The sequence below is a fragment of the Mirounga angustirostris genome, unplaced genomic scaffold, assembly GCF_029215605.1.
Source record: "Mirounga angustirostris isolate CCGP_5_RB_7025 unplaced genomic scaffold, mMirAng1.0.hap1 SCAF_16, whole genome shotgun sequence".
NCBI classification, from domain to species: Eukaryota; Metazoa; Chordata; class Mammalia; order Carnivora; family Phocidae; genus Mirounga; species Mirounga angustirostris.
Window position 1 is genome coordinate 56128439 of NW_026991724.1, and position 7214 is coordinate 56135652.

General features: G+C 49.4%; 1 pseudogene; it reads left to right on the forward strand.

The window, feature by feature from the left end:
* The first annotated feature begins 4639 nt into the window (after window positions 1-4639).
* LOC123855102 (glyceraldehyde-3-phosphate dehydrogenase-like) lies at window positions 4640-5434 on the forward strand (annotated as a pseudogene).
* Window positions 5435-7214: the final 1780 nt, after the last annotated feature.

Here is a 7214-nt window from a genome sequence, read left to right on the forward strand (position 1 = left end):
TCTCCTGTGCTCATCTGTCTTGTTTCTTAAATTCCACATGTGAGTGAGATCATATGATAATTGCCTTTCTCTGATTAACTTACTTCGCTTAGCATAATGCCCTCTAGTTCCATCGACGTTGTTGCAAATGGCAAGATTTCCATTTTTTGATGGCTGAGTACTATTCCATTGTGCATATACATCTTTATCCATTCATCTGTCAATGGACTATCTGGACCCTTCCCATAGTTTGGCTATGGGCCTTCCTTTCCGAAAGGGCTGAATCGTGGGCTGCTAGGAAGGAAAGAGTTAGCAGCTGGTCTGTAATCCACTCTTCCTATCCTGGCTTGTAAACACGCTAATCAGACTTTCTTGTGGTATCAGAGGAAACCCAACTAGACTCCTTATCTATGAAATGCTTTTCACAGGACATACCTGGGCTTTCTAGATGGCTTATAGTTAACACAGCCGGGATGTATGCGTTTACGGGGCAGCAAGCCTTGGAAAATGTGACTCCTATTTAATTATCAGAGAATGGGAGGGGCGGGAGAGAAAGTCATTGATCAAAGGAACTCCTTTGTGTAACTGAAGCCCCAACATACATCACTTAAATGAGGACCTCATATCTGGAAGCAGGAGTCGTTCTAATATGACGAGGAAGGTTGGAGCAGCTAAGGTGGTTGCCTCTGACGTTCTCCGTGCTTTGCCTATGTCTTGCAATTATCTGTATCCTTGGAATTTTAAAGTTTGATGCCAGGTATCAAAACTCTCTGATTCACCTGAGTCTTATTTCACCATCCCTTGGGGTGATCTCAGTAACTTTGCTTTTATTGGGTCGCAGACATGCAGTTTCCTTGTCCCCATGACTGCAGGGCACAGGGCATCCTCTGGGTCCCAGACAGAGGCGTTGCTGACCCCATTATGTAGCAGTAACCCTAGTCCCCGGTAGTCGTCATGGTTCTCACTATCCATGCCAGTCAAGGAACTCATTTCTCTGCCCACTGGTTAATCAGCACGGAAAGCCAAAGTAACCAGGCAGGAACACTTCCTGGTTCCCAGCAGAAGGGTCGCCCTTCTGAAAATGAAGACACCTCACCCGACAGATCCTGAGGTTGGAGGACAGGAAGCACAAATTCTTCAAGTGAGTCCTTAGAAATGAGAGTGATGAAAGCCAATTCTCTTTTCACCCCTTGAGAACTAGAGTTGTGTATTCCAGCTGTGAGGAACACAGCACCTTACACTGAGCCTTGTCAGTTCAACGCACAGAGCACCCCCCTCCCTGCACGAGGTGTCATCCCCGAGCCGAGCCTTTCACAGGCCACTCCGCCATGGCAGCTGGTTCTGTAGAACGCAATCCATGACATGAACGGTGGATTCAGTCCCGCATGTACCGACGCACCCTCTGCAGCCCAAAATGAACCCCTCGGCGTGAGCTGGTGTTTTGTCAGATCCCACATCAGGGCTCAAGATGCAAGCAGTGGCCTGAGGAAGGAGACGACCACACACCTGCTAGATAGAGCATCATCTCTACCCAGCTGTTGAGAGCCTTCTGTGCGGTGCATACCCCCTGGGGGGCATGAACGGGAGACACAAAGTTCTACACGCTCTGTGTGCTTCTTCACAGGTCACTGACCTGCCTTGTTCACAGACCGCCGTGACTCCCATCTTTCAGACGTCTTCCTTTCCCCGACCAATAAGCCGGGCAATTTTCCACGTCCCAGAAGTCCACGTATAACCTGATTTCAGGCCAGGTCTCCCTCCATAGAGAGTGGGAAGCCATGGGTACTGCTCACAGCTCTGGCCGCTGGGAGAATTCCCTATGGAGTCCCCTCTGTGAGCCAGGCTGCAGTTCTCCCCTCCCTCAGCTGCTCTCAGGAAACCCCGTGAGGCCACAGTGTGCGCTGAGGAAGAGGCACCGATGTAACGGCCTTAGAAACCCCGGGATCCGTTGCCAATTTTTCATGTGACTAACTGGTGCCCTCGGGACCTTCTCTGCTCAGTTCCTCGGCGCACCTCTTCCACGGAGCAAGCAACAGCGGCCGCACCCAGCCGGTTCCGACCCGGTCGTCGGGGGGTCTAACCGCACCCAGATCACGATGGGCATTTCTGGCCTCGTTCAGAGGCGCAGGATCGATCAGGACTCAACATTCCAGGAGCGGCGTCTCCGACAGTGAGGAGTTCCGTCGTGGAAGGCACGGCCTTGCTCCAGAATCTAGAATCCCCGGGTAAGGGCTCTGCAACCGACGCTTGCCAGAGACGCCCGCCCGGGAGTGTCCTCACGACCACAGACACCACCGGACATGGCCGGAGATGCCGGAGCACAGAAGCAGCAAGGACTTCATGCCACCAGCCTGGACACAGTGCAGGGTCTGCCCCAAACCAGCAGGCTTCGCGTCACCTAGAAATGAACTGGGGGAGACTTTCCAAATGGAACCATCTTAAGGGGTCTTTTGGTACCAATTATTTGGGGAAGATTAGGACCCAGTATATGCATCAGGATATATCCTTCTTAACCTTCAATTCTCTCCCGTGAGGGGCGTCCTTGATAAGCACAGAATTTTGCCCTGACCCCACACTCCTTCCCGGGCATACTCCATCTCTTCATCCCACTCTGTTCTCTCCGGCACTCATCGCTTTCTAAAACTATGAATTTCCAAACGTTTATTATTAACTTATCAGCAGAGTGCTCCTCCAGGAAGTAAAAAGCCACCATGAGGACAAGGACTCTGATCCTTCCTGTTTCCCCAGATACTTGCATCCGGAGCTCATTAATTACTGAAGAGCACATGGACGAGTTAACTGCCTGCCTGAATCAGCTCAGAACATTCCGGTCCTTTCGTTGCATTCTCCCTTAAAATAGGACGCAATCTCCTTAAACCATAAACTGACATGGGTTTGTCTGTGTGTTCTGATCTCTGGTGTCTACAACAGTGACAGGTATTGTCAGCCAGTTAATATCTGCTGAATTCAGTGGGAAACAAAAGAGACCCTGATTTCATAGATATTATGTTCCAGTAACAAGACAGGCAATGAAGAGATATAAAATTTAATGCCAAGAAATGATAAATGTGCTAAAGAAAAATAAGGCAAGGCAGAGGGATGAAGACTGATGGATGCTGTTAAGATAGGATGCTTCCCTGAGCATTTACTTGGTTCGGTTTGGAGATGGAGGGGGATCTGTTGTCATTTTTATTTTGAGGAGGTGAGAGAGATTTGGATGAAGTTGAGGGAAGCCATGTGACTGTCCGGTAGAACATTCTAGTCTTCAGTCTATAGAAAGAGGTAATCAAGATGAGGCTAGAGAACCTCACTAAGGAAGTCCAGTGGATGGTAGAATCTAAGGCAGAGTTTCTCAACCTTGTTACTACTGACATTTGGGGACATGATTCTTCCCTGTGGGGGGCTGTACTGTGCATTGTGGGATGTTTAGCATCATCCTTGGCTTCTAACCCACTAGATGGCAGTCGAATCCTCCCCTCCCTGGGTGTCACAACCAAACGTCTCCAGACATCATGAAGGTCTACCCAAGGACAAGATTTACCCTAGTCAAGAGCCATCGGTCTAGGCAGCAGATCTAAGAGCATGTTTCAAATTCGTGGGCTCTGTTTAAGGATGAAGGATGAACAATACTCAGATTTCAGCACTGAAGAGCAGTGAGTACATATCCCACCCACCAACGGGATGTGGACGGATAAATACCCTCCACTCACTTTAGAGGGTAAACCAGATCTTGGGGAACTTTAGAGCCAGAGTGTGAAAGATGAGTCAGAGAAGAGGGTTGAAAATGCCAGTGGGGGTAATTGAAGTTCAGGCGTGGGGAAATGGTTTACCGGGAAAGGTGGGCAGGGGACTGCCTCAGATTATAAAAGCTCTGAGAGCCATGATAAGATTAGAGACAAGCCAGGCACTGATAAGAGCTTAATCCCATTGATTTGGGGAAGTAGCGGCCAGCCTCCTTTCCTGGACTGGTCCTCCAGGTAGGCAATGAGTGTTAGCTAGGGGGACGCCTGGGTGGCACAGTCCGTTACGTGCCTCCCTTCCGCTCAGGTCATGATCCCAGGGTCCTGGGATCAAGTCCCGCATCGGGGTCCCTGCTCCACGGGGAGCCTGCTTCTCCCTCTGCCTCTGTCTCTCTCTCTGTCTCTCATGAATAAATAAATAAAATCTTTAGAAAAAAAATAAAAAAAATTAAAAAACAAAAATGAGTGTTAGCTAGAGAGTGATGCAGTCACAGGGCGTCCCAAGTACTCTGTGGCACACCTGGATTCCCCAGGCTCCAAGGTGAATTCCTGGAGACACCCGCTTAATCCTTCTAAAGATTAAGCAATTTCCAGTCCTACCTGGGCTCTAGAAGCACTTGAGGATTGCACGCATATCTTTATGCTCAGGCTCCACCTGCAGAGATTTGGGTTTACTGACCCTGGGGTGGACAATATATAGCCACGGGTGAAAACGCCACTAACTCAATTTCATTAATGTCTTCCCGTCTCCCCATGAAGCTGCAGGCTTATCCTTGAGGGGTGCTTTTTCAGACTCAGGTGGAATTTCTGAAACCATTTAATTTAAAAAATTTAGGCCCTTTGCTCCTCCCATTCGGCAGGCCACCGAGTCTTCTTGTGAGGTGCCGGTGACCATCTCTGAGATGCGTGACTTTCGCACAATGGTGAAGGTCAGAGTGAACGGATTTGGCCATATTGGGCGTCTGGCCACCAGCTCTGCTTTTAACTCTGGCAAGGTGGACACCGTCGCCATCGATGACCCCTTCACTGACCTCAACCACATGGGCTACATGTTGCAATATGATTCCACCCATGGCCTGCTCAACGGCACAATCAAGGCAAAGCCCACCTCCATCTTCCAGGATCGAGAGCATCACACGGGGTGAATCTGGTGCCAAACAAACTGTGGAGTCGGCCAGAGTCCTCACTGCCCTGGAGAAGGCTGGGGCTCGCTTGAAGTGTGGAGCCAAGAGGGTCATCCTCTCTGCCCCATCTGCTGATGCCCCATGTTTGTGATGGTCATGAACCATGAGAAGTAGGACAGCCCCCTGAAGACCGTCAGCAATGCCTCCTGCACCACCAACGATTTGGCCCCCCCAGGCCAAGGTCACCCATGACGACTCTGGCATCACGGAGGGACTCATGACCACAGTCTGTGCCAATCCTGCCACCCAGAAGACCACGGAGGGCCCCTCTGGGAAGCTGTGGTGCACGATGAGCAAAGGGCTTCCCAGAATATCCTCCCTGCTTCTGTCAGCACTGCCAAGACTGTTGGCAAGGTCACCCCTGAGCTGAACGCGAAGCTCGTTCATGGCCAGCCATCGTGGGTCCTGGATCTGACCTGCCATCTGAAGAAAGCTGTTCAACGTGAAGACATCCAGAAGGTGGTGGAGTCAGGACCGGCAAGCCCCCTCAGGGGCATCCTGGGTTACACGGAGGACCAGCTTGTCTCCTGAGTCTTTAAAAGGGACACCCACTGGGGCGCCTGGGTGGCTCAGATGGTTAAGCGTCTGCCTTCGGCTCAGGTCATGATCTCAGGGTCCTGGGATCGAGTCCCGCATCGGGTTCCCTGCTCAGTGCAGAGCCTGCTTCTCCCTCTCCCTCTGCCACTCCCTCTGCTTGTGCTCTTCTGTCTATCTCTCTATCAAATAAATAAATAAAATCTTTAAAAAAAAAAAAGGGACACCCACTCTTCCACCTCTGCTGTGGGGTCTGGCACCTGTTAAGCTCATGCATTTCCTGGTACGACAACGAATTTGAGTACAGTGTGGCCCCCAAGGCGTAAGAGTCCCAGACCACGGGCCCTAGCGAGAGCTCAAAAGGAAGACAGGGGCCCTCGGCTGCTGGAAAGTCCTTGCCCCAGTTCGATCCCCCAACACACAGAGAATCTCCATCCTTCACAGTTTCCATCCCAGACACCCTGGAGCCAGGGAGGGGCTTAGGGTTTGCCACCTTGTCACTGCTATCAATAAAGTACACGGTTCCCAGCCCACGTAAATAAATCACATATGAAACTAAAATACAAGTGAAATTCTTTAAAATATAATAAATAAAATATTAAATTCAAGATAAAACAAAATTTAAAAGACAATAAATAGAATATAAAATATGAAGTGAAATAAATAAGTGCAGGGAAACCTCTGAAAAGAGGAGTGAGCTACTTCAAGAAAGGCTTGGAATATAAAGATTATCTTCCTTCTGTCTTTTTTTTTTATAGTTTATTTTTTTTTAGTAATCTCTGCAGCCAACGTGGGGCTCAAATTCACCACCCTGAGATCAAGAGCTGTATGCTCTTCTGACTGAGCCAGTCAGGTGCCCCTTTCCTTTAAAAAATAAAATAAAAGCAAGTTTTCTGTAGCATTTGGGTTCTCCTGAGGCCAACCTAGACCAGCTGCTCCTTTCCCAAGAAAGAGGGAGAAATTGTCTCCAAAGACAGAAGCAAGCAAGCTATGGGTTTAGCCACTTTGAATGGACTGATGGTAGCCACTTGAGGGAAAGCAAGCTTTTGCAACTCCGATAACTGGACTTTGTGTGACACTTTTTTTTTTAAGTTTTATTTATTTAAGTAATCTCTACACCTGACATGGGGCTCAAACTCACGACCCCGAAATCGAGCTGCACACTCCTCCAACTGAGCCAGCCAGGCACCCCTATGTGACTTTCTTAGCGGCTTTTTTTATTGAGGTGAACTGCACTTAAGTAAAATTAAACATTTTAAAGATTTTATTCATTTATTTGAAAGAGAGCATGAGGTGGAGTGGGGAGGGCAGAGGAAGAGGGACACGCAGACTCCCCTCTGAGCAGGGAGCCCCGACTGGGGACTCGATCCCAGGACCCGGGGATCATGACCTGAGCCGAAGGCAGACATTTAATTGAGCCACCAAGTTAACCATTTTAAAGTCCACAATTAGCAGCATTTAGTGCAACCACCTGTACCTAGTTTCAAAATGCTTTCACGACCCCAGAATAATCCCTGTGCTCATTAAGCAGTTCCTGCCCATTCCCTCTGGCCCCAGCCCATCCATCAACAGATGAATAAAGAAACAAATCTGGGGGGCGCCTGGGTGGCTCAGTCGGTTGAGCAACTGCCTTTGGCTCAGGTCATGATCCTGGAGTCCCAGGATCGAGTCCCGCATAGGGCTCCCGGCTTGGCGGGGAGCCTGCTTCTCCCTCTGACCCTCCCCCCTCTCATGCTGTTTCTCTCTCGCTCGCTAATAAATAAATAAATAAAATCTT